Source organism: Chionomys nivalis, chromosome 13 (genome assembly GCF_950005125.1).
Source record: "Chionomys nivalis chromosome 13, mChiNiv1.1, whole genome shotgun sequence".
NCBI lineage: Eukaryota > Metazoa > Chordata > Mammalia > Rodentia > Cricetidae > Chionomys > Chionomys nivalis.
In genome coordinates, this window is record NC_080098.1 from 27,895,475 (window position 1) to 27,905,111 (window position 9,637).

A 9,637-nucleotide genomic window follows, 5' to 3' on the forward strand; every position below is an offset into this window, starting at 1 on the left:
CTTGTCAGTCTGGAAGATGAGACACACATAGGAAGTTTGACCAACAATTCCCAGGCTCTGTCTAGTTGCTTAGCATTAGAGTCTTGGAACTGGAGGGTGAAGCATTTCTGAAATAGGTTAGGCTAAAGAGGGGACATGAGAACCAGCCTAGTAGGACCTTTAAAATTAGGATGGGAGACTTCAGTTTATCGTAGGTTTTCCTAAAAATAGTGAAAAGTTTGCTTTTTTCAGAACTTTTTTCTTTTTATTTTCTCCCTTCCTTTCTTTTTTTAAAAAAATATAATCACACCTGGAAAGCTAAAGGAAGTTTTCACAAATTTAATTCATTGACATGACAGAGAGTTTAGAACTATATTTTAAAAATAAAAATAGAACCCAACTTTAATTTTAATACATTTAGAAATACTTATCAAAATTGTGATGCATTGATTAATGTGATCTATGAATGCCTGAAAATGTAGTGTGTAAAGATGTTAACACCGTGTTGGACAAGCAAACATCAAGCTTTTCCATGGAAACATCAGAAACACCATGTAACCTAGGTTAACTGACAGACTCTGCTAAGTGGTCAACTATCTACAGAAACCAAGCAAAGAGGCAACAATTAGTAACAACAGGATCCTCAAATAGGTAGTTTTACTGTGTTTTATATCTCACACTGGGAAGAACTGCCTGCCATGTTCTTGGCATGTAGGTGGCATCAACAGTTACCATTTAATTTTTAATTCAAAGCAGTTGTAGCAACTGATCATATAGGTCCCAATATACCAAATATGTGATTTTTATTTCAATTTCCATTCTCACATGTAAAGCCTAACTTCATAAATAGCAGTTGACATTAGCTAGCTAGTTTCCCACAGAATCTTTATGTATCATAAAAGATAAATTTTGTTTTCTTTGCATTTGAACAACTGATTAAATTATGACAAACAACCTTTTCTCAATGCTTAGAAAGTTGACCAGAATTTAATATTTTAGGATAGAATTGAGTTCTTTTCCATATTAATTCTTATTTACTATTGTTCAATATGTCTTTTAAAAATATTTTTATTTTGTGTTAAGTGTGCTTGTCTGCATGTATGTCTGTGTACCACATGAATGTCTCATGCTTAGGGAGACAAGAAGATGGTAATCTTCATGTAGAACTAGAATTACAGAGGGTTGTAATTCCATCATGTGTGTGCTAGGAATCTAACATAAGTCCTCTGAAAAAGAAGCAATTAGTCCTAACTTCTGGACCATCTCTCCTGCCCCTGTTACTCAATATTTTGTTCTTCATTTAGATTCAAAGAGGCCTTTAATCTCAAATGTTCAGAAATTCTAGGTGTTTTGGGATGTGTAGAAAAAAATGCAGTGGCAAATGGGTGTGTCAAAGAGGAATTTTTACCTTCCCTTGCAGTTGAAAAAAGTTGGAAACAAAGGCTGTACCTATAACCAAAAAATAAAGTAAAATTATGAATAACAGATAATAGAGAGAATGATCAGAATCTACTCACTTGTTCCTGAATTCATGATTAAGATTAATTTGAACACTTAGACTTACATGGGAGCTGATCAGTTTGAGTACATGGAACATAATTCTACATTAGACAGTTCAATAGCTTGATAAGACATGATACATAATGTTTAATGACCAGATGATCACCAAGGCCTTGGTCTTGATCTCTGAGGCACTAATTTAACCTTTGACATCTGCCAAAATACATCAATGTGGAAATAGTAAAATTATGAATGGTCACAACCAAAGAGAGAGCTGTGTTTATGGATGGAGTTTTATGTATATAAATGGCAATGTACATGCGAATAAATGCTGTTCTATTAGTTCTTATATATTAAAAAATTCTCACTATATTGTATATATAATACTTCACCCATAAATTCAGTTCAGATGTGACACACTTTTAGGCACAAAGGAAGACCTAAGAGTTTATAGTATAAGGTTACAAGAATTTTGATAATTTATACAAACTTTTTATATGATAATGATCTTTATTATAGGCATAACAGTTTTTATGTTGCAATCTCATTTAAATTTTTTTAAAATTTGCTTTCAAAATTTTCCTATATTCCCAAGACTTTAAAAAGAGGAGCATTTATCAATGTAGATTGTAGGTAGGAGGCAGCAATCTTGAAATTGTCATCCGTGGAGCAAAGTAGTTCTTTTTCTGTGCCCAGAGCCTTCAAACAGATATGTGAGTGTATAGTACAATGTCCATGTAGATCAACAGGGTTCCACGATTTAAAACAATCTCCAATCTGCAGAGAGATTGATAATTGAGGCAGTGTCCAGGAGTCCATCCAAATGCCACTCAGAAGTTATCATGATCTATATTTACATTTATGAGAGAAGGTTAGATGAGTTTACAGAGAAGAGAAACATGATTTAAAAAATCCTGAAATACACTGAGTTTGTGGTATTGAGTAAGCGAGGTTGAAATAAATTTAAGAGCGTTGTTTTCTGCTTGTGGTATTCCATTCTATTCTCATCGTTTAATGTATAGCTTTATCTTTTAAACACACACACACACACACATAGACACAATTCTCCTTTCATTTCTCCAAGCCGTCTTATATACTCCTCTCTGGTCTCTTTACAATTCATGGCCTTTTAAAAATTAATTATAGTTATACACATACGTGTATATTTCTAAATACATAAATATATTTCTCTGAGTCTGTAGAAAGTCCCATACATGCTTCAGGGACTGACCATTTGGTACAGCATACCAAGTAGAATATTTCTCCTGCTCTCAGCTCTCCTTAGTTGTTTTAAAAGAGCTGTTGTTTGAGTTGAAATGATAAAATTTTCTTACAATGACTGAAAAGCACATCGTGCATAAGTAACCATACTCCAAACTTTCAGAAATAAAGACTGCTTAAAAGTTCCAGTCTTTCCATTTTTTATTACATATGTCATATACCATATGACAGTGTGGATGCTAACATATTCCCCACTCTTTGAAAAAAATTCAATAAAAGCTCTAGTCCTTATTTAAACATTGTTTATTAATTTGAACTCTGTAGCTTGCACTTACAATTATTTTAAGGTATTTTGACACAAATATTTCAAATTCTACTTAAGTCCTCTAAAATTTACAGCCACAAAGTGCTTCCAAACTTCTTTTTAATGAATAATTTTGAGTAAGATCTATCACTAAATGTAATAGTCTTCATTTTGAGTATATTCAAAGATCCTCATAGTTGTATAACAGGTGAAAGACATAATGACTTCTAAGGGTCTGTTTGTACCTTTGGCATATGATTTCCAACAGTGGTTAATCATTCTACATCTCAACAGTACACTGCTACCTTGTCCTTCTTATTGCACATTACTCTCACTACATGTCATGATTCAGCAAAACTATTACAAAGCAAAATATATTTGTTAAAGAGTAAGTTAATATGATTCTTTTCTTTTCAATTTGCAATTTAATCTCTTAAGAGTCAAATATTGGGAAACAATAAATTGTCCTGTTTTTAATGCTGTCTGTCTCTGTGTTACTGTGTGCATAGTATGACATCTGACTGTTTCAAGGAATGTCTGATTAGAAAGAGACGTCATGTACTGGGGTGATTGCTCAGTGCGTAAGGTGCTTGATGTGTGAGTATAAGATCTGAGTTTTGACCACTGGAATTCCTGTAAAACCTGTATGGCAACCTGTGTCTGTATTCCCCATGTCTCTATAATGGGATAGGAGACAGACATGGGAGAATGAATCCTTGGATGTTTGTGGGTAAGCCAGTCTGGCATACTCACTCAGCAGAGAACAGCAAAACATCTATCTCAATCAGGGCAGAAGTTAAGGTGCAAGGACTCTTGAGGCTGTCCTTTAATCTCCACGCTGAGGCATGTGTGCACCCACAGTTACACACATGTTCATAAATATACTATGCATACTCTGACACAAGCTCTCCTATCCACATACAAAGATAGGACAAAAGTTTCACAGTGATGACAAAAGTCACCAAGAATGTAGGGGCTAATGTATCCTACTCTAAAAATCGTAACTTATGTAGTAATACATATATTGCATAGTTTATTATGATAGAAAGATTCTAAAAAGAATCATATTAAAAGATAAGCTTTTTTATCATGATATATTTAGAAAATTTAACTCATGTAAAATAAGCAGATTGATTCAAACTCAGCGGTACATGTGGTGGACTATCTCTTTAACCTCAGTTCTGTGTGCATAGTATAAGACATCTGACTGTTTCAAGGAATGTCTGATTAGAAAGAGACATTCCTTTCTGTTCTGGTTTAACACAGAAACAATTTTAGGTGAAATGATCTATGTTATTATTGTGTTTGGGAATGAAAAAAAAAGAACCAGCATTTGTTTGTCTAAAAGAGTGAAAGGAGATAAATTTCACATGTCAGGATGTGGTAGTGGTCTTGGTGTTGCAAGATCCATAAGAAATGGATGTAAAGTGAGTGGGGACTCATTTGGTTTGCCCAGTCACATGCTTCAGGTTCTCAGTTTCTTCATGCTAGAACTAGTCCATGACCAGGAGACAAGTTGGGTAGGACTTGGTCTGACTCAGGGTCTAATCATGTTATCACCTATTGAATATTCTGGGTACCATTTAACCTATTTTACTTTATTTTCCAGCTTTGCATAAAAATAAAAATATCCAGTGTATACTATTGCTTGTCATCTTTGTGTTTTCAATATTGATTGCAATGGGATGATATATAAATTCTCTATTTATATGGAGTCAGAAAATATTTCTTTTTTCCAATAAGGTCATATTAAGAGAAATTAATCTTCTAAATGGTAATGAAGATAAGATACTTGAGTCATACTGCATTTTTGTGTAGTATCCCCCAAATCTCTCGCTAGACACTATACCTGGAGTAAATGGAAACACATGTGTCTCTTTCAGTGTTGGGTTTCAAGTGGTAAAGTTGATCCTCAGAAATGACAATGTCCAAGGTGAAGAGTTACCTAGACGTGGAAAAAATTTTTATTCAGCTATTGTTCACAGAACAATTAGTTATGTGCTAAAGGGATAGTTTTATGAACTTTGAATTTACATATTTTTGTTAGATGAAGACATAAGAGAAAACATAATATTTGTCCTTTTTTTCTCCCATTGTCCTCTTTGTTCCCTTCTCTTTAAATATCTTTCTCTACAAGTTATTTCTTAGTCTCTTTTATATGATATGATGTGCTATATAATAGGTTCACTTATTTGAAATCAAAATTCTCATTTGGACCTTGGGAGCACCAATGTGGGTTTCTGTCTCTATCTCCATCCATCGCCAGATGAAGGTTCTATGGTGATATGCAAGATATTTGTTAGTATGGCTATAGGATCGAGCCATTTCATGCTCTCTCTCCTCAGCTGCCCAAGGACCTAGTCGGTACATCTCTCTGAACTCCTCTAGATTCAAGGCTCTTGCCAACCCTAAAATGGCTCCCTTAATTAAGATATATACTTCCCTGCTCCCATATCCAACCTTCCATTATCCCAACCATCTAATTTCCCCAAGTTCTACCCATCCTCCCCTTCTCACTTTTCTTTCCCCATCTCCCCTTTCCCCCATCCCACCCCACCCCCCAGTTCCCAAATTTTTGCCCAGCGATCTTGACTACTTCCAATATTCAGTGGGATAACTATATGCTTTTCTTTGGGTTCACCTTCTTATTTAGCTTCTCTAGGACTGCGAATGATAGGCTCACTGTCCTATATTTATGGAGAGGGAGTGGGGAGAGGAGTGGGGCGTGGGGAGTTGGGGGAGGGGGAGGGAAAAGGGAGGCGAGGAGGAGGCAGAAATTTTTAATTAAAAAAATTTAATAATAAAAAAATCTGCATACGAGAGAAAGCAAGTTTGTTTGTTTTTGAGTCTGGCTTATGTGCTTAATATGACAATCTCAGGTTCATCTATTTTCCTTCAGGTGACATACTTTATTCCTTCTTTATGGCCCAATAAAATTTCACTGTGTATATATATACCATGTCCTCTTCAATTCATTCATCAATTCATCAAGCAATCTCTATGGGTGTACAAGTGCTTCTGTGGAATGCTGACTCAAGGTTACTTGTATACAAAGGGGGGGTTGACTTTGAGGAATCACATGCTTGATCTATTTTTAGTTGTTTATTTTTGATTGCCCTACTGAAATAGAAACGAACTGCAGTAGCTCACAGTTGCAATAGTTGGGTATAAGTGTCCCCTGATGCTTGTCAGCATTTTTAATACCCATTTTTCATGGGGTCAGAGGAAATCTCAGTGTAGTTTGGATTTTCATGTCCTTAATGCATAGGGATGGTAAATACATTTTTAAAATAAATTTATTGGGAATTTGTGTTTATTCCTTGAAATCTTTTTGGTCAGTTCATTAGATAGTTCATTAGATAGTTTTTGGTGTTTAATTTAACAAACTTTTAAATTTTCTGCATATAGTCTATCAGATGTATACTTGGGGAAGATTTTCTCCCTTTCTGTTAGCCACCCCATTACTCTGCCAATTATCTCCTTTGCTATGAAGAACTTTTAAAATTTCATCCAATTCCATTTGTCTGTTCTTACCTCATTTTCTAGTCTCTTTGAGTCCTTGATATATATATATATTTAACCACAAGATATATATATATATATATATATATATATCTTGTGGTTAAATGTTCTAGGTTTGAATAATTTTCTTTTATAACTTCATTGAGTAGATTTTGTGTGCCTTTACTGCTGATCTCAGTTCCTTCTGTCTAATGGAGTCTTAGATTTGTTCTCTTAATTTCTGGAATGTTATGATCACTCTTGTTTCTCTTCTTCATTCATATCTGAAGGTAGCATTTTCACAACTTTGTCTTCAATCTCTGATATTCTATTTTAATCTTAATATTACCAGTTTTTGTGGATTTGGTCTGTGTATTTTATTTTATTACGGCATTTCAATTTGCTTTTTATTGTCAAAGTTTGTTTCCAGCTGGAATTTATCCATTTTCCTGATTTTTCTCCTACTCTACTGATAGATTTTTTTCCTTGTTAGGTAGTTTAATAATTTCATTATTTTTTGATTCATTAGTGGAGGTTTTATGTTTTGGGGGTACCATGTTGTCTTTTGCTTTTGTTTTGGTGTTTGTTCTTGTGTTTCTGTGTGCTGAGCATTTAGTTTTATTAGGACATCTTTTTAGTGAACAGTCTGCCTTAAGAACTCAATCCTTACTACCGTCATGAGCATAAAAATCAAGCTACTGTAACAAAATAACACTAACTATACACAATATAGAAACACTAAAAACCCACTAAAGACTATACCATCAAATACAATGGCCATGGAATACAAAATTAGAAAAAAACATAAGGGATTAAAATTATTTAGAGTAAAAGTATATGCAGTAAATCAATGGAATAAGTGAAAATGTACAAAAAAGAGAAATAGAAATGTTAGTGACTGTTTAATAAAGGAAAGATAAAAGATTATAGATGAATATCATAAGGATGTTGCCCAAAGGGTGAGAGATATATAACTGATCAACAAAAGTGTGTAAGAAAAATAAATAAACCTAAGAAGAATGAAAATAAAAACATAAACATTCTTTTTAAAAACAAAATAAATTAAAATACTACTAATATATTGTAATAAGATAAAGAGAGGAATAAATTAGAAAAGACAAAGCGTTAGTGCTCTTTCTGACCCCTCTAAATTTGTATTTGGCTGGGTGGAGGGGTGGGGTCACTTTAAGCTGCACGGTCTTGCTTGTCCTACCAGTCAGACTTTGTTTTTCAGCCAGCTAAGTGTGACATGCCCACCAGTACTTTTCCACGTCTTTTCTTTGTGGATGAGGAGCTGCTTCTCTTGGCTTCACTTAACATTGCAGCATGGGGCCAGGCAGATTCTTTCCTATTCACTGGATTCCCTAGCTTGTACACTTCAGGAATGACTAATATTCTAGGTAGGAGTTTCTCCCATTTGCACTGGGATTGAGAAAAGCAAACAGCACTGACATCTGTATATAGAGATCACTATACACTTTCAAACACACTCAGCCATTGACATGCTGCAGGAGGGATGAGGGGAAGAAGTCAAATGCTTTGCTGGTGCTTCATAGTTCTCAGTCCCATTGATAGTGCACCTCAACTGACATGGGTGGCTGCAGAGGCTGGCCACCTGGTGATGTGAGGCTTGGGTTTATAACATGCTTAGATAAGGTGATGGAATCGGCATCTAGCTACTGAGGATGAAGTTGATTTCTAACCATGTCCTTCAGAGTCTGAGCCAAACCTTCCACTTGAATTTTTCAGTGAATAACATCAGGATTGCCTCCTCTTTGTGACTTTTTCCCATCCTACCAAGGCTCCAGGATTCTCGAGGTGAAATTGTTCCCTGTTACTAGGTCACCAACATGGCTCAATATTAAACAGAGATTCACTGTCATGATGGTTGCTGACCAAAATCACCACATCAGAGAAGTTACATCTTACCAGAATGTACGACTGCATTCAAGGCTTTCAGGAGCTGTGAGCTTACCCTTCAGCAAGACTGTTGGTCTCTTTTCTCTGACAAGGAGGCTTAGCTAAGTCTTATGCATCCTCTCTCACTAGGAAATTGCTACAGCAAATGAGAACCTACAGCAATGATGACCTTATCTTCTGATTTCCTGTGGATACCATATCAGTCTGTCTGTGTTTCTTAGGTGTCCTGTTGCCCCATTACGTGGTATGAGACTGTCAATGTCTTTTCAATCTTTCTACCTTTGAAAGATAGTATAAACTTCAGTGTCACACTCTCCTTGTTCCCATGTCACATGTAGTGACTTCTGAGTTACTGTTTTAGACAGGGAGTTTTAGACTTAGACTTTCATATCCCAGATATGCCATTTTTTTTTAAGAAATGGAAGAAACTGACATCTATACATGACATCTGTAATTAGTCTGGCAAATAAATATGAGTTTATATAAACATAAGTATCTAGGAAACTACTAAGAAGTCAAAATTTCAATTGCAGACAGAGTTGGAAACCCCAAAATTTTCATGTGTTATTTGCAGAATAGTATCAGAATGTTTTGACTTTAAGACTTCAAATTTTATTTAGTCTTCACTTATTTATCTGAATATCAAAATCTAAAGAAAATAAATGCTGGTTTGAAGAGGAAATAGCATATACATGTATATACAAAATATTTTAATATATTATGTTTGACATTTTAACTTTATCTTATATTTATATCTCATATTAATTACATTTAATATGCCATATTAATATAACATATTAAATAAAATGTACATGATTTTGTATAATATGTATTATCTATATCACATGTTATAATAATTCTCAATAACACAGAAGTGTAACGAAGTTGAGCTATGGGTGGCTTATAAAAAATAAAACACATAGGAGTACATTTATATGTGTTAGGTTGTTTATAATCAAAAGGTTATTCAAATATTTTACCTATTTATATTCAAAGCAAATTGACATTCTTAGAAATTGTTCTATTTATATCAAAGTTGTTAAAACAAAACCCCAATTTTAAAATATTTATGTTTTATTATAATAGATGCTTAACATTTTTCTGTTAAAATTTTCCCACGTTTAAAATGTTTAAGGACATTTAAATTTTGGTTTGGGCTGGAACCTTTTTAAAGCCCATTTTTGTAGCTCTGTTTAAATGGAGTTATTATAC

The 9,637-nt window shown here is 34.2% G+C and overlaps 1 protein-coding gene across 1 annotated transcript in view; it reads left to right on the forward strand.

Moving 5' to 3' along the window:
* LOC130885468 (aldo-keto reductase family 1 member C13-like) overlaps positions 1–9,637 on the forward strand; it is a 288,678-nt gene that overhangs the window by 225,315 nt on the left and 53,726 nt on the right. The gene's annotated exons all lie outside the window — the stretch shown is intronic.